This window comes from Kogia breviceps, chromosome 11, assembly GCF_026419965.1.
Source record: "Kogia breviceps isolate mKogBre1 chromosome 11, mKogBre1 haplotype 1, whole genome shotgun sequence".
Taxonomy (NCBI): Eukaryota; Metazoa; Chordata; class Mammalia; order Artiodactyla; family Physeteridae; genus Kogia; species Kogia breviceps.
In genome coordinates this window covers 44,219,133-44,237,628 of record NC_081320.1, presented here as the reverse complement: position 1 = coordinate 44,237,628, position 18,496 = coordinate 44,219,133, and the positions used below count along the sequence as shown (strand labels likewise).

At 43.1% G+C, this 18,496-nt stretch overlaps 1 long non-coding RNA gene and 1 pseudogene across 13 annotated transcripts in view; one reads left to right on the top strand and one right to left on the bottom strand.

Moving 5' to 3' along the window:
* The window catches only part of LOC136792144 (uncharacterized), a 114,038-nt gene that overhangs the window by 81,939 nt on the left and 13,603 nt on the right, over nt 1-18,496 (bottom strand). For 10 of the 13 annotated variants that reach the window (XR_010835500.1, XR_010835494.1, XR_010835498.1 and 7 more), the window contains exons 4-7: nt 14,785-14,820; nt 14,242-14,290; nt 9,733-9,797; nt 6,151-6,332 (exon numbers count right to left, since the gene is read on the bottom strand). This is a non-coding gene — a long non-coding RNA (uncharacterized lncRNA). The remainder of the gene's footprint in view (nt 1-6,150; nt 6,333-9,732; nt 9,798-14,241; nt 14,291-14,784; nt 14,821-18,496) is intronic. The other 3 variants (XR_010835495.1, XR_010835504.1, XR_010835497.1) reach the window with 2 other exon arrangements.
* Nucleotides 12,035-12,755, top strand: LOC131765184 (histone H3.3-like; annotated as a pseudogene).

Genomic DNA, 18,496 nt, shown 5'->3' with positions numbered 1-18,496 from the left:
TTAGTTTGAATTTAATAGTGTTTCGCCTTGGCTCATTTCTACTAGGTTGTATGTTGACTTGTCATTGTCACAAGGAGTCACCAACAGTATGATCAAGGGAATGCGTGAAATACACACCAACCATCCTCTGAATATCATGCTAACCCTTCACTCCATCATCCTTACAAACAGTTTGTCAATAGTACAGCCATCCTCCCTTATCCATGTGGGATACGTTCCAAATCCTGGAACCACAGATAGTACTGAACCCTATATATACTACAGCATACTATAGCATACACAGCATGGGTATGCTGAACAAAGGATGATTCACATTCTGGATGGGAAGGAGCAGGATGGCACAAGATTTCACCACACTGCTCAGAATAGTGTGCGATTTAAAACTTATGAATTGTTTATTCCTGGAATTTTCCATTTAATATTTTCAGACCTCAAGTAATTTAAACTGTGGAAACCACAACCTCAGATAGGGAGGAACTACTGTCTACCCTTTACTGTGTTGAACTCTGAGAAAATTAAAAATACACACACACACACACACACACACACTCACACTTTCATTATTTAAGAAATTGTTTTTAAAAACACCTCTTTCACCCAATGTCTCTGGGTCTGCTATTAGGTTTCTTTTAGAGAAAGCACAGTGAAATAGAATGAGTGAGGGCTCTACAGACCCCCTGAATCAGGGTTTGAATCCTGTTTCTGCCATTTCCAAGTTAATCCATCTCCCAGAGCCTCTGGCTTGTCATCTGTAAACCAAGGGCAATACCATCTATCTCTTGCATAGGGAAGATCGCCACACAGGGTGAAAGTCCATTCAAGAGGACCAAAGTGCTATCTCTATTGAACTAGCACTGCCTGAGGAAATCAAAGAATTGCTTAGAGAAGTGGTAAAGGACAAGAAGGAATCTGACCAGTCAATGAGAAAAAGGGTGCTCTGGCAGAGGTAACACGTGCACAAAGGGTGAGAGTTCTGCAGAGCCACAAAGCACCAACACACTTACTGACAAGAAAGTGAAAGGCAATTTAGTCAACAAATCCTTATCGAGTACCTCTATGCACTAGGCACTGAAGACATAACCATGAGCAAGAAGGTCCCTGCCCTCATGGAGCTTATAATCTAGTAAGAGGGAAAGATAAACTAGTAAAAAGCATTAAGTGGTCTAACGGAAACAAACAGGTGCTAAGATAATAACATGGTGTTGCTTTGTATGGAGAGGCCAGAAAAGACCTCCAAAATAAGATAATGCTTAACTGAAACTTAAAGGCAAGTGATAATTAATGAAGTAAAGAGCAGGGTAGAGAGTATTCTAGGCCAAGTCCATGAAGCCAGAGAACTGAAAGAACTGCAAGCAGGTGAGGGTGCATGCAGGAGATAAGGAGGAGAGGGGCTTTAAATGAGACTTAAAATATAGGCAGGGGCCAGATCTTGCTAGGCCTTGTAGGCCACAATTTGGGTCAAATTGTGCAAGACTGTTTATTCCAACCTGAGACATTTGGACTTGATTGTATAGGTAACAGGAATACAAGAGAGGATGTGAAAAGGAGAGAGACAAGGCTGGGTTGTTTTACAGAAGGATAGTGGAAGTTGTTTAGAGGACAGCTGCAATAGGGAGTGACAACAGCTTGGAGACCAAAAGACAGCTTACTTTAGGGCAGGGTCACTGTGTACAGAAAAAGAGGCATCCCAGAGGCAAATCTGAAGTACAATTGGCAGCCTTCAAAGTCTGTGTTCTAGCCTGCTTTTTGAATCTAAAGTCAAAGTCCACGGTATACTCCAGAAGTACTGACCTGCCAGGGGGAATCATTAAGGCCCTCCACCTCATCTGGGATCTTTGCCTACTATGGCAACGAGAAGATGAGGTGTCAGTACATAGGGACAGTTATCCACTGTCCCCACTGGAAGACAGGTGACAGATTAAGGTTCCTGGGACCTTAGGATCCAAGTAAAGGGTTCAAAACCCTTTCCTTGGGGTTTCCCTGGTGGCGCAGTGGTTAAGAATCTACCTGTCAATGCAGGAGACACGGGTTCGAGCCCTGGTCTGGGACTATCCCACATGCCACGGAGCAACTAAGCCCCTGTGCCACAACCACTGAGCCCGCGTGCCACAACTGCTGAAGCCCGTGAGCCTAGAGCCCGTGCTCCGCAACAAGAGAGGCCACCACAATAAGCATGCGCACTGCAACAAAGAGTAGCCCCCACTCTCCGCAACTAGAGAAAGCCCGTGCACACCAACGAAGACCCAACGCAGCCAAAAATAAATAAATTATTTAAAAAAAAAAAAAAACCCTTTCCTTCCCCTCTAGGGGAGCAGGGGGTCAACACAGTCCTCTAAGTCAGAGTTTCTTCAAATATGGTCTGCAGATGATGACTGGTGTGAGAGTCACCTGGAGGTCAATCAAAATGCAGATTCCTGGTTACCACCCATACCTACTCAGTCAGGAAAGCAGGAGTAAAGACCAAGAATCTGCATTTTAAATAAGTAGCCAGCCCCTCAATACTTGCCCCCATGGGTAATTCTGATGTATTAAAGCTTCAAAACCATAGCTCCAGGAATATGGCTAATGGAGGAAGGCCCTCACTTGAGGGTGAATGGCAACGTCGAAATTAGGGGACTACATAGAACCAAGAGTCAAGCTGGGCATGAAATAAAATAGAAAAAAGAATCAGAAGGGATTATGAAATTTGAAGGCCCCCAAAGCAGAAAATAGAAGGCAGGACATCAGAGCATGGGGATTAGAGAGCAGAGGAATGAAAGACAGGGAGCACTCCTGGGGAAATCACTAACAATGGCCATGATCTCTGGCTGCCTTAGGATGGTTTCCCCAGTGGAGCACTAGGAAGGGAGTGCAGATGCTTCACCTCACACAGGCCAGGTGACCGGGCCTTAGACTGCCCAGTATGTGCACACAATCACTCCATCCAACCATCAAAAAGAGAATGACACTCCTCCTCAGTAAGTACTGTTGCTATCCCAATAATCCCCCCTCAGCATCCACCATGATGCCAGCTACTGGTCAGTCTGTAGAAGAGCGCCAGGCTGTAGAAGAGCGCCAGGCTAAGTAGAAAAACATACAGAACACCTCTAAGGGGTAATGACCGGCCCTACTCACCAAGATTCTCTGCTTGGCACATCAGAGCCCCCTAATGCTGCCATAAACTCTAGGACAATTCCAGGTCAGAAACTTTGAAGCCCACTGCCTTCAACCTTCAGATCCTACCATCCATGCATACCCAGCCAGTCTTCCACTACTCCTTACTATGCCTCACCAAGAGTCCCAACCTATATTCTACACTCCCATGTCCCTCCCCAAAATTCAGAGAGAAATTCCACAAATTCAGGTTAGGCAGGGAGTCCTGAACTTCTGAGGCTAGCTCCTATGCCTAGTTTGGTGGGAGGAGGTAACCTGAAGGAGTGCCTACCCTACCTGAAGGGAATATCCTCAGCCTACCTGAAGGGAGCACCAAGACTGCTACAGGCCTCTGTACAGGAGACTTTTTAAAAATATGAGCAAGTTGAACTTAGTATATTTAAAAGGAGGGAAGGGAGGTTCTTCAGAGCAGAAATTAAATTGGGGTATTGGGGGAGGTTAAGGTAGGATTTCTGGGGATTTGACTTTAAACAGCACATAAAATACAAAGCAATATAAAATTTAGCTCAAACCCTTATATGTCAACTACCTGATTGTGCCTATAATCCAAAAGCTGGTTCCACACTAAAGAAATAAGACTGCTAAAAGATGATTTTAGTAATCCCAAAGATTATTTATGGCCTTAATCCTGAACTGCTTGCTCTGTCCCTTCTTACACTCCATCCACTATCCTGGTTCTCTAGGTTTTTGACCTAATGATTTAGCTTCCTGTTTCATCTCTCCCTCACCTTATCCCTAAGGTCTTTTGCTTCCTTCCTTGCTTAGGACTGCACTCTACTCAGTTATTCTGCTATCAGCCACTCAGAATAAATAATCTGCCTATCCAGATCCTCAACCTTGATCCTAGGCACTCATGCCCCCTTCATGGCCAAGTCCCCTGCCAGGCTTACTCTTATTTTATGAAGATGTCCTGGAGAGAGACAAGCAAGTTAGATGGTTCATCCCAAGTATGTTACTTGGTTCATCCAGGCAAACACTGGAATCACCAAAGGTGGAATAAGGAGGATGACAATAAGCCAGGTCAAATGTCTAGACCTCCCCCTGACATTCTAAGGCACACCTTCCTAGCCCTCAGGTGATATCCCTAGTACTCCATCCCTCCTGCCCACCACCTCCACATCAAGGGATCCTTCTATCCCACAGCAGCTAGGACTAAGAATACATGGTGAGCAAGACATAGGCCTTTGTCTGATAGAACTTACAGTTTAATGAAGGAGAAAGACAATTAAATAATCCCAACATGTATAACAGTTAAAGGCAATGCACACGGAGCTGTAAGATTAAGAAGGCTAGTCAGGTGAAGTTACACCTAAGATGAAACTTGAAGGATCAACAGGAGATACCCGAGCAGTGGCAGAGCATTTAAGGAAGCATGTTCTAGGCAGAAGAAACAGCATATGTAAAGGCCCTGCAGCAAGAAAGCATATCTGAAGAGATGAGCTGAGCTGGGGAGGTCAAGGTAGAGAGAATACCAGTACAGATGATGCTGGAGAGACCAAGAAGGGTTTCACAAGATATGAAGCTGTTTTATCATTCACTTAACAAGTATTCACTGAGTGCTTACAATATGCCAGGCATTGTCCTATGTTTTATTTATAACAGTAAATGAAACAGACAATATCTGTTCAGACAATTCTCTGTTCTCAGAGAATTTCCATTCTAATTGGAGGAGACTATAAACAAGTATGTGACTAAACTAGAAAAATATCACTTATTGATAAGTGCTATGCAAAGAACTAAAATAGGTGATGTGCTAGAAAGTATGTATATGGGTGGCTACTTTATAATCATTAGGTGGTCAGGGGAAAGCCTCTCTGAGGAGATGACATTTAAAAGTAGGTATCTAGGGCTTCCCTGGTGGCGCAGTGGTTAAGAGTCCGCCTGCTGATGCAGGGGACACGGGTTCGTGCTCTGGTCCGGGAAAATCCCACATGCTGTGGAGCAGCTAGGCCCGTGAGCCACAGCCGCCAGGCCTGCGCGTCCGGAGCCTGCACTCCGCAACGGGAGAGGCCACAACAGTGAGAGGCCAGCGTACCGCAAAAAAAAAAAAAAAAAAAAAAAAAAAAAAAAAAGTAGGTATCTAAATAAAAAGGAACCAGCCATTCAAAGACCAAGGGAAAAAGCATTCTAAGCGGGGTTAACAATACACACATGCAAAAGCCCAATGGTAAGATCACTGAAGCTTTTTTAAGCAGAGGAGTTAGATCATGATCATTCTTACATTTTATAAAGATCACATTGGCTACAATGTAGAGAACAGAATGGAGGTAGGGGAGAATAAGATTAAGACTGGAGACAGAGATGAGAGCGGATTATGTAGACTAAGGTGAAGAAGAGGAAGAAGGGGACAGTAACAAGGATGATGATAATAGCTAATACTCACATAGCACATACTAGCTGCTGATCCATTATTCTAAGCATTTTTTATATATTAATTCATTTAAGCCTCACAAATACTGTATCTTATAAATTAGGAAACTAAGGTACAGGACAGTGGCAATGAAGAAGAAAGCAACTGGGGACTTCCCTGGTGGCACACAATCCGCCTGCCAATGCAGGGAACATGGTTTGAGCCCTAGTCCGGAAAGATCCCACATGCTGCAGGGCAACTAAGCCTGTGCACCACAACTACTGAGCCTGTGCTCTAGAGCCCAAGAGCCATAACAACTGAGCCCACGTGCCACAACTACTGAAGCCCGTGCTCCACAACAAGAGAAGCCACCACAATGAGAAGCCTGCACACTGCAAGAAAGAGTAGCCCCCAGTCGCTGCAACTAGAGAAAGCCCGTGCGCAGCAATTAAGACCCAACACAGCCAAAAGTAAATAAATAAATTTATAAAAAGAAGAAGAAGAAAAAAGCAACTGGATCCAAGAAGTACTGGGGAGGACAAATCCTATGATAGGCTGGTTGTCAGCTGTGGGAAGGGAAGGGGTAGGACTTAGAATGACTACTAGGCCTTGGGCCCAGCAACTGCATGGGTGGTGGTGCTATTTACCATGTGACAGGACACTGGAGGAAGAGCAAGAGGGGAAGAGCAAAAGGTGGCATTTTGCTGAGTCTTCAAAACATCATAGTGGAGTTGTCCATGTGAACAGTTGGATATTCTGGTCTGGAGAGAGATTTGGTCATCATCAGGGTATAGATGGTAACTGAAGCTGTCACAGAAGTTGAGGTCACCTGCAGAGATCAGGAAGAAAAGAAGAAAAAAAAAAGCCTAGGAACAGACTGCTGACATTTAAAACACAAGAAGTTGAATAAACAAATTTTTTTAATACATAAGGAAAATTAAAAAAAAAATTTTTAAACACAACAAGAATCATTAACAACAAAAAACTGGAAATACCTTAATGTCCCTCAATAGGAAAACAGATAAACAAAATACTCTAGTCTATGAAATATTATACAGTAGCCAAAAAGAATGAGAAGTATTTTTATGTACCAACATGGAATACTGTCAAGGCACATTACTGAATCAAAGAAAGAAATATAGGGCTTCCCTGGTGGCGCAGTGGTTGGGAGGCCGCCTGCCGTTGCAGGGGACACGGGTTCGTGCCCCGGTCCGGGAAGATCCCACGTGCTGCAGAGCGGCTGGGCCCATGAGCCATGGCCGCTGAGCCTGCGCGTCTGGAGCCTGCGCTCCGCAATGGGAGAGGCCACGACAGTAAGAGGCCCGCCTACCACAAAAAAACAAAAAAACAAAAAAAAGAAAGAAATATAAAAATGATACATAAAATGTGACCCCATTTGTGTAAATAAATAAAACATGGCAATAGCATTTTAAATATTTTCTGGGACTTCCCCAGTGGTCCAGTGGTAAGACTCCACGCTTTCACTGCAGGGGGCACAGGTTCAACCCCTTGTCCGGGAAGTTTCACATGCTGCATGGTGTGGCCAAAAAAAAAAAATTTCTGGGTTCATACATACGTATGCAAACACACACAGAGTGTGAGAGGTACATTCTAAACCACTAACAGGTTGCCTCTGGAAATACAGAAATAATTGAAACAGGGGAGTGGGGAGCAGGAGTATTCAAAATATCTACAATGTTCTGAAATTAACAGTTTGCAGTTATGTTCATATTTTAATTCACAACAGAAAAATGTGTTCCAAAACTGGAAATTCATAATACTTGTATAATCCGTGGAAGATTAAATTTGATGTTATTTTGACAATGTTTTAAATTTTAGAGTCACATTTTATTCTGATCTGAATTTTTATCAAGATGCTGAAACTAGTTTGTCATACATACTGTGCATAATCATAGTATTTATTTTCTGGGACTATTGTGAATGCGTAGACTTATGTTTATTGCTAAGGGAACAATTACTTATAAAATAATATTAAATCCAGTATTAGCTGCCTATTTCAGACATTTAATACTTTCAGAGACCCATGTTATACTTACTACACAGAAGTTTTTGGTTGTTTGCTTTTCTGTTGTTTTTTTAAAAATTTATTTGGCTGCGTTGGGTCTTTGTTGCTGCACGCGGGCTTTCTCTAGTTGTGGCAAGCGGGGGCTACTCTTCGTTGCGGTGCTCAGGCTTCTCATCGCGGTGGCTTCTCTTGTTGCGGAGCACGGGCTCTAGGCGCGCGGGCTTCGGTAATTGTGGCACAGGGGCTTAGTAGTTGTGGCTCACGGGGTCTAGGGCGCAGAGTCAGTAGCTGTGGCGCACGGGCTTAGTTGCTCCGTGGCATGTGGGATCTTCCCGGACCAGGGCTCGACCCGTGTCCCCTGCATTGGCAGGTGGAGTCTTAACCACTGCGCCACCAGGGAAGTTCCGAGGGTGAGTCTTTAAAAAAAAAAAACAAAAAAAACAAAAAAACTTCAGGACTTCCCTGGTGGCGCAGTGGTTAAGACTCCACCTGCCAATGCAGGGGACACGGGTCGAGCCCTGGTCCGGGAAGATCCCACATGCCACGGAGCAACTAAGCCCGTGCGCCACAGCTACTGACTCTGCGCCCTAGACCCCGTGAGCCACAACTACTAAGCCCCTGTGCCACAATTACCGAAGCCCGCGCGCCTAGAGCCCGTGCTCCGCAACAAGAGAAGCCACCGCGATGAGAAGCCTGAGCACCGCAACGAAGAGTAGCCCCCGCTTGCCACAACTAGAGAAAGCCCGCGTGCAGCAACAAAGACCCAACGCAGCCAAAACTAAATAAATAAATAAATTTATTTTTTTAAAAAAAGAATCACCCTCTCTGTTGAAAGTAAATGTACTCTTAGGGTGCAGATATTAGTGTTCCAATAAGCATGTGATCATATTAAGGTAGTAGTAGCAGGAAGATAATCTTGATTCCGTTGGAAATCTTCGGCTTTCTCATATATTTATTGGGAAAATAGTTTTTCCTGTACTGCTGAAGTTTCTTTTTGGTAAACAGTATCTTTCTAAAAGAAAAGCATGAAGGAGAAATTGAGGTGTGTACATTTCCTCAAATGACCAGCATTGTACAAGATACTGTGTATCTTGCAACGAACAGTGTGGAAGCTGTTCATTTTTCAAACTGAAGTAAAATACATTCAAGAACTTTAAAAACAAAACTATAATGTTTTGATTTTTTTAGATTACTATATTCTCTGTAAAATTAAAGATCAATTTTTCAAAAAATAATGGTAATTTCTGTACCTTCTACTCAGTTTTGCTGTGAACCTAAAACTGTTCTAAAAAATAACTCAATTTTGAAAAGTGGGAAAAGAGGGAGCCTACAAAGGACATCCTTTACTTCAGATAGTAAATTTTCTCTGTTCCTTCCATCCCCGACTGGCTTGATGTTTAGATCTTCTGGCTTGCCATATGCCCATGTCTGAGAAGTTAACACCAAGCCCCCTAATTCCATGCTCTATCCTGAATCCTTGGCCCCAGGCCAAGTTTGGCCACAGATCCCCTAGACTGAGCCAGAACCCTGGGAAGGGGGGTCAAATACCAAAGTCCTAAACAAATATGGGAGAATAAGTACAGATGCCAGCTTCAAGGACAGGGATCAGGTGGCCTTATACGCCAGCAGCAGTCTCAAAGGGGAAAAAGTATTTAAAGATCTGGAAGCAGCTCTGCAGTGCTGGGGGATGAGGCTGGGGGGCAGTCAGGCAAAACTGGGGGAAGTGGTACGGGCAAGCTGAAGAATCAGACAGTTCCACTTATAAAGATTCCAAGTGAAGTGCCATAATATGGTGGAAACCACATTTACAACAAAAGGAAGAGGGGAAGCTGCATTCTGTGAAGGGGTTGGGGGAATGGTGGGGGGTTGTCTAGGGATATCTAGAGGAATCACTCCACATCAAAGCAGCAATTCTAGGAGGCACAGTATAAAAGTTTAGAAACTTTCTGGAGCAGTAGAAAGAGGCCAGGGACTTGGCTTCTTCCTGAAAAGAAGGTTCTATAAAAGAGGAGAAAAGACACTGAAATAAAGCCTTTCCTTCTTCAGTAAACCAAAGGCAGAGAGATAATGGTAGATCTCTGGTGACTGTGCTCTTAACTTTCAACTTTCTGAGCCTGAAAGACAACATATTTGGTCTACATGTTTTCCTGGTTACCCAGAGATGACACTGCCTAGCTGAGGTCTTACCCAACAGCTGACTCACCATCAATTAGTCTGTATCACAGCCTGCTGCACCTCACGCCTCACACAGTCACATACTGGGCGGCTCTGGAAAGAAAACAATCTGGTGTGAGCTGTCAAAGTCCTCTCGGTACCTGACCTCACCCTCTGGGGTAGGTTTCATTTCAAAACTGAAAGGGACTAAAGGGCTGGGGAAATCCAAAGATCAACAGAGCCAGGAACAGGTGGTTCCCAGGAGAAAATGGTCCCAAGCTGGAACTCAAAACAGAAACCAGACCACTGATAAGACAGTTTATGATATCTGTCTCCAAGCCTTCAGATGCCATTTACATATTTTCCAATATTTACAACAGGGCATGACCACACTTATCCAACTTCTGACAACTAAATATCTAATTCTCCAAATGTTCAATCAACTTCCTGGCTTTATTAAGTTTTAGAGCTTTGGGGTATCTCCAACAACTGGGATACTGGGGTTGGGGGTGAACTTCTGAATTTTGCAGTCCTTCATATGGGCCACATTTTAATCCTAATGAAGTCTATCATCTCCTCTTCCTTCTTCATTTCCTCATGACCCCTTGGAAAAATTCCTGTCTCACTAAAAAAATTTCTAATTAGTTCCCAATGGCTCTCTCACTAGAGCAATACTGAATACAATGAAAGTGTACCTCATCAAAGGAGTCAGGTTATTTGCTTGAGGTTCATCTTAACTACCTGAGTGACCCTTAGGTAAGTCACTTAATCTTTCTGGGCTCAGTTTCCTCATCTATAAAGTAAGGAGGTTGGAAACAGACAGAAGGAAAGCAATAAAACTTCCCTGAACTGAGAAAAGATTTAAGTTTTTAAGTCTAAAAGGTTTATCAAAAGACAAGAGGAGTTTTGGTTTTTTTTAAATCAAACCTAAGCCTATCATGATGAAACACTAAGCATGAAGAAAAAACTTACAAACTTTCAAAGAGAAATGTTTATTACTTACAAAGGAAAGAGAAACCTATTGGCAGTGGACTTTTCATCTGTATTACTGAAAACTGGACAGTACAAGGCTGCGTACTTTGTAGAGACTAGGACTACTATGCAAGAATCCTTGGGAATTCCCTGGCAGTGCAGTGGTTAGGACTCTGTGCTTTCACTGCTGAGGTCCCAGCTTCCAGCCCTAGTTGGGGAACTAAGATCCCACAAGCCATGTGGCACAGCCAAAAAGGAATAAAAAGAAAGAATCCTAAACCCAGCCAAGACATCATTCATACATGAAGATATATACACACACACACACAAATAAATAAGTAAATAAATAAATGGACCATCCATGTCCCTTGTCTAAGAAAAATCACTCGAAGTATCCTAGTCAAATTAATATTTAAAATTGGAACAAAGCTGAGAAAGACAAAGTATACGCAAGACATGTTTTGCCTCCCCCTAAGAAAACCTTTTCATGAAATTGTACCAAGTGACTTCTCATGGCATTTCCAAGTACAAACAGAAACTGTCCTATACACAACCCTCCCTGGCAGTCTGGGTTTGCGAGTTGTACATCACCTAGTGGCCTGATGAAGTAAATGCAGTTTCATCAAGTGCCCGGATAAACTTCCAGCCATTTTGTGATCTCTGACAGTGCGTACAGGGCAGCAGCCTGTTGTCAGAGATTCTGAGTAGGGGACTGCAAACCCACCAGGATCATATAGAACTGTATAGATTCAGCTCACTAACCATTCATTCTCCAAGGATATGGGAAGGACCCACACTTTGTGCTAACTAATCACAAGAAGTGAAGCATAATTTGTTGCAAGGCTACACTTGCAAATAGTGAGAGACAGAGAATGCTTTTGTGCAGACCAATCTGAACTGAAAGCCAAGTTTAGATGCTATGAGAAAATTGCAAATACTCCTTATAAACAGGAAGAACGTCTCCAAACATTCACAAGATTGGATGTGGAAGATGGATTATATTTACCCTGTATGGTGCCAGGAGACAGGCCTATAACTGATGAGAAGATACCTCAATTAGATTTCAATACAAAACAAGAAATAATTTTCTATCAATGAGAGCTATTCAACAGTATAATGGGAGAAACCATAAACAAAATGAAAAGACAATCTACAGAATGGGAGAAAATATTTGCAAACAATACAATCAACAAGGGCTTAATTGCCAAAATACACAAAGAGCTCATACAATTAGATAACATAAAAACAAACAACCCAATCAAAAAGTGGGCAGAAGATCTAAACAGACATTTCTCCAAAGACGACATACAGATGGCCAATAGGCACATGAAAAGATGCTCAACATCGCTAATTATTAGAGAACGCAAATCAAAGCTGCGATGAAGTATCATCTCACACCAGCCAGAATGGCCATCACTAATAAGGTCTACAAATAACAAATGCTGGAGAGGGTATGAAGAAAAGAGAACTCTCCTACATTGTTGGTGGGAATGTAAATTGGTGCAGCCACTATGGAAGACAGTATGGAGGTTCCTTAAAAAACTAAAAATAGAGTTGCCATATGATTCAGCAATCTCACTCCTGGGTATATATCCAGAGAAAACTCTAATTTGAAAAGATACAGGCAGCCAAGCTCCAGCTGAAGGAGAAGTGGGGTAAGTAAGTAAGGAGGTCTCTACAACATGGTCGTACAAAGCAGGCTTCCTACAAATCGACCAGTGGTAAAGCACCAAAGAAGAAAGCACCAAGTGGCTACAAAAGCCACTTGCAAGAGTGTGCCCTCTACTGGAAGGCTGAAGAAACCTCAGGGTTACAGGCCTGGTACCATGGCACTCCGTGAAATCAGACGTTGTCAGAAGTCTACTGAACTTCTGATTCACAAACTTCCCTTCCAGCATCTGGCACGGAAAATTGCTCAAGACTTCAAAACAGATCTGCGCTTCCGGAGTGCAGCTACTGGTGCTTTGCAGGAGGAAAGTGAGATCTATCTGGCTGGGCTTTTTGAAGACACCCAACCTGTGTGCTATCCATGCCAAACGTGTAACAATTATGCCAAGTGACATCCAGCTAGCACGCCGCATACATGGAAAACACCCTTAAGAATCCACTCCAGGGCTTCCCTGGTGGCACAGTGGTTCAGAGTCCACCTGCCGATGCAGGGGACACAGGTTTGTGCCCTGGTCCAGGAAGATCCCACATGCCGTGGAGCGGCTAGGCCCGTGAGCCATGGCCGCTGAGCCTGCGCGTCCGGAGCCTGTGCTCTGCAACGGGAAAGGCCACAACAGTGAGAGGCCCGCGTAACGCAAAAAAAAAAAAAAAGAATCCACTCTGATGGGAAATAGTTCATTCTTTAAAAAAAAAAAGAATTTCTCTTCTTCCTGTTATTGGTAGTTCTGAACATTAGATTTTTTTTCCCCCATGGGGTCAAAAGGTACCTAAGTATATGATTGCAAGTGGAAAAATAGGGGACAGAATCAGGTATTGGCAATTTTTCCATTTTCATTTGTGTGTGAATTTTTAATATAAATGCGGGGACATAAAGCATTAGTGCAAGTTAAAATGTTTCAGTAAACAGGTTTCAGCAGTTCAATTTTATAACAATTATATATAAACCTGTTAAATTTTTCTGGACAATGAAAAAAAAATACAGGCACCCCAAAGTTCATAGCAGCATTATTTACAGTAGCGAAGACATGGAAGCAACCTCAATGTCCATTCACAGATTAACAGATAAAGAAGATGTGGTACATATATACACAATGGAATATTACTCAGCCGTAAAAAAAATGAAATAATGCCATTTTTGGCAACATGGACGGACCTAGAGATTATCATACTAAGTGAGGTCAAAAAGAGAAAGACGGTGCTTCCCTGGTGGCGCAGTGGTTGAGAATCTGCCTGCTAATGCAGGGGACACAGGTTCGAGCCCTGGTCTGGGAAGATCCCACATGCCGTGGAGCAACTAGGCCAGTGAGCCACAACTACTGAGCCTGCGCGTCTGGAGCTTGTGCTCCACAACAAGAGAGGCCGCGATAGTGAGAGGCCCGCGCACCGTGATGAAGAGTGGCCCCCACTTGCCACATCTAGAGAAAGCTCTCGCACAGAAATGAAGACCCAACACAACCAAAAGTAAAGTAAAATAAATAAATTACATTTCCATTAAAATAAATAAATAAAAAGAGAAAGACAAATACCACATGATATCACTTACACATGGAATCTAAAATATGATACCAATGAACTTATTTACAAAACAGAAAAAGACTCACAGATATAGAAAACAAATTTATGGTTAGCAAAAGGGAAAGGTGATGGAGGAGGGATAAATAAGGAGTTTGGGATTAGCAGATACAAACTACTATACATAAAACAGATAAACAGGGTACTTCCCTGGTGGTCCAGTGGTTGAGAATCTGCCTTCCAATGCAGGGGACACGGGTTCGATCCCTGGTTGGGGAACTCATAACATCCCAGAGGCCGTGGGTTAACTAAGCCCGCGTGGTGCAACTACTGAGCCTGTGCACTCTGGAGCCCACGCACCACAACTAGAGAGAAGCCCGCGTGCCACAACGAAGAGCCCACTCACCGCAACGAAAGAGCCTGCGTGCCACAACTAAAACCTGACACAGCCAAATCTAAAAAAAAAAAAAAAAAAAAAAAAATAGATAAACAACACAGTCCTACTGTATAGCACACGGAACTATACTCAGTATCCTGTAATAAACCATAACAGAAAAGAAAAAAAAACAACTATAATGGGATTCCTCAAGAAGTGATGAGCTTCCCAGCAATGGAAGTATTCAAAAATAATTTAAACCAGCTGTCCCCAACCTTTCTGGCACCAGGGACCAGTTTCATGGAAGACAATTTTTCCACAAAAGGAAGGTGGCGGGGAATAGTTCAGGCGGTAATGCGAGCGATGGTGAGCAGCAGATGAAGGTTCGCTTGCTCGCTTGCCCGCTGCTCACCTCCTGTTGTGCAGCCCGGTTCCTAACAGGCCGCAGACTGGTACCAGTCCGCAGCCTGGAGGTTGGGGACCCCTGATTTAAATGATCATCTGTCAGGGGACTATATAAAGCAATTCTGTAACTGAACGGAAGTCTGGAGACAAGGAGATTGATTGTATTACCTCAAAGGCCCTTTCCGATTCCAAGTGTCTGTCATTCTATTAAATAAAACAAAAACAAAGCAAACAAATAAACAAAACAAAAACCACTAATAAATAACTAAAGAGTTTTCCCTCTGCATTTTTTTCAAGCTCCGACCAAGAAGCCAGTACAACTTAGTGGGTTTGATACCACTTTCCACTTAAGTAAATGCGGACAAATTACTTAACTCTATTTGCCTCACTCTTATTGTCTGTAAATTTAGAACAATAATAGTACCCATCTCATAAGATTACTATGAAGATTAAATAATATGATACTTTATAAAGTACTTAAAACAGTGCCTAACAAAGAAAGTGTATACAACTAGCAGGTAGCTGTGGTGAATGGCAGTGGGGGGTGGAAAGTGAAACCTAAATGTGCTGCTTGTTTTAGTTATCTGTTCCCAACCCTCAACCAAAGCATTCCTGGCCGCTGCTGGCCAGAGGCTAGGTTCCCTTGGCAACCAGCCTCAAAAAAGAGCCCAGATCTACCTTCTTCAGGAAGGCAGCTCATTCTCTGCCCTGAAATCTATCATCTTCCTTTGCACAAAGCAGGCTCCCTAAAACCTCACAAATACCAATGCTCCAGATCAAGGAGCTGAGAAGGTATTATCCTCCTCACTTCATATGATCAATTACAGAATATCAGAGTTAGAAGGCCCATCTCAGAGACCATGTAGAGCGACCCCTTTGTTTAATAAATGAGGACAATAGTCTGAGAAAAGTGAAGTCCTAGATGTGGCAAGTTGGTGGCAGGGTCAAGACAAGATCGCAGGCCTCCTCATTCCTAGCCCAGTAAAGTTGTCCCATTTTTCAGTAGGACTGGCCCTACTAAGTCCCATGCTACTGACCCATACTACATACTTTACACAGGTAAAAGAGAAATAGAAGCAGTAGAGTGCAGAGGTTAAGGGCATGGACTCTGGAGCCAGACTGCTTATTCAAATCCCAGCTCTACCACTTACTGTGACTTTAAGCAAGTTTCCTGACCTCTCTGTTTCTATAAAATAGGGATAAGAGTTACTACCTTACAGTTATTTTAAGGATATGATGAGATAATCCATGTAAAATGCATGGCACACAGAAAGTGCTCAATGTGTATACTGCTTTCACTGTTTCTCATCATTACCAGTTGCATTATGAAGAAAGACAATCATAATAACAAATGAGACCAGACAAGCTCCTACTTCTGGTCCAAAGAGCACTGTGAAGAACAAGCGTATTTGTTTAGCTCCATTTCCTGGCCCTGGCCAGGAACACCCAATCCCTAGCAGGGGAAGACTACAACTAACCCATCACTCATTCATTTCTTTGGATCTAGGAAAGAGTCAACTCAGAGAATGCACCCAAAATGCAATTCTTGTGGGTCCAGTCTCTTCCTCTTAACCCACAACAGGTGGTATAGTGTAAAGGTTAAGAACAAGAGCTCTGGAGTTTGATGGACTGAAATGCAAATTCCTGTTCCATCATTTATTTGCTGTATCACTTAAGCAAATTACCTTACCTCTCTCTAAGCCTTTATTTCTCCATCTGTTAAATGAGAATAACAGCTCTTTTTATTATGATAACAGCTGACATCTGGTGAGCACTTTCTATGTGCCAAGCGCTACATTAAGCACTTTACATGGCTTACATTACTTAATCATAACAAACACCTTATGAGGCTGGTATCTTAGTACCCTCATTTTACAGATGAGGAAAATGAGGCACAGTCTTCTTATTCAAGGCCACATGGCTAGTTACTGGCAAAGTTGAGATGTCAGTACAGGAGGTCTGACCTCAGAGTCTATGCTCCCTCCTCCTACACTGCTCTACTTCTCCACAGCACCAATTTCATATGGTTGTTATGTTGTTAAAATAAGCCAATCTATATAAGGTGCTTAGCGCAGGGCCTTGTTCATCAAGGTTCACCATTACCTCTATTACTGTTGTTGTCATTATCATCATCATCATCAATCCCTTTGAGACTCTCAAATACCTCCTGAGTTCTAATTTCACCTAAAAGGAAATGGTTGCTTTCCTACCTAGATACCAACCAGCTCACTGGGCAGCCTGCAGTGAGGTTCTAGTATTTCATTTCCCTCATGTAATACAGCAGTAAGTATCTGGGTGGAGAGGCAAGGAAATATTTTCTATAAACCTGCTACTCTATAAAAAACAATATATTAAAGTCTGTTTTGGTTTTTGGTTTTTTTTTGCAGTACGCGGGCCTCTCACTGTTGTGGCCTCTCCCATTGCGGAGCACAGGCTCCGGACGCGCAGGCTCAGCGGCCATTGCTCACGGGCCCAGCTGCTCCGCGGCATGTGGGATGTGGGATGTTCCCAGACCGGGCCACAAACCCATGTCCCCTGCATCGGCAGGCGGACTCTCAACCACTGCGCCACCAGGGAAGCCCTAAAGTCTGTTTTTAAAAAATAAAATCTTCACTACTCTCATTAGAAAAGAAACATACGCTTATTATATTTTTCAAAATAAAGCACAGATCGGACATCCCTGGTGGTCCAGTGATTAAGAATCCGCCTTCCAATGCAGGAGACGCAGGTTCGATCCCTGGTTGGGGAACTAAGATCCCACATGGCGCAGGGCAACTAAGCCCGTGCACTACAACTATAGAGCCCACACGCTCTGGAACCCACGTGCCACAACTACAGAGCCCACACGCCACAGCTAAAGAGCCCACATGCTGCAACAAAGACCCCGCATGCTGCAACTAAGACCTGATACAGCCAAAAAGAAAAATAAATATTTTTTAAAATAAATAAAGCACAGATATACAGTATTTTTTAAATTGTTCTCTACCTCCTTCCCCTTTCCACTCTCCTGTTCTCAAAACCAGTAGATTATTTAGTCACTTAATCCTCACAAGAAGTAAGATTGGTATCATTCATCATTATCTCCATTTGACAAGCACAGAAACTGAGGTTCAGAGAGGTTCACAACCATACAGCTGGTAAGTGGATGGCCAGTGTCGCTGGAAAAGAACTTTCAGATATGGAGGAAGGTAAAGATAGTAAACTCCTTCTCTAAGCCTGAGAGGAAGTGGTTATGACAGATGGTTCCTTGAAGGTTAAGAAGAACCAAGACTGATAATGGGATTTTTAAGAAACTCTTGCTCTAACAAGGTAAGAACAGATGTTGTAACCCAAAAAGCCAGTAATGCAGCGAGCTATCATCAATCCTGCCCTCCCAGAAACAGGGAAAATTATTGATAAGCCTAACAAAGCAGGACTTCATCTCTGAAGATATCCATACCATACCCCTGCACACCAGTTCTTACCTCCCCAATTCCAAAATGATGTATCACTTTATCCTGCTAGAGAGCACAGTTCAAAGTAAGTGTTTTTTAGAGTGAGCAACTTGAGGGCAGGAACAATGTCTTGCTCATACAGATCTTTCCCTCATTAACTGGTACACAACTTTCTATTTATTCAATACATTTTTGTTTAAAAATGAATAAATTGGGGACTTCCCTGATGGTCCACTGGTTAAGAATCCACCTTCCAATGCAGGGGATGTGGGTTCGATCTCTGGCAGGGGAACTAAGATCCCACATGCGACGGAGCAACTAAGCCCACATGCTCCAACTACTAAGCCCACGCGCTCTGGAGACCATGCACCACAACAAGAGAAAAGCCTGTGCGCCGCAATGAAGAGTCCACTCGCCACAAAGAAAGATGCCACATGCTGCCACTA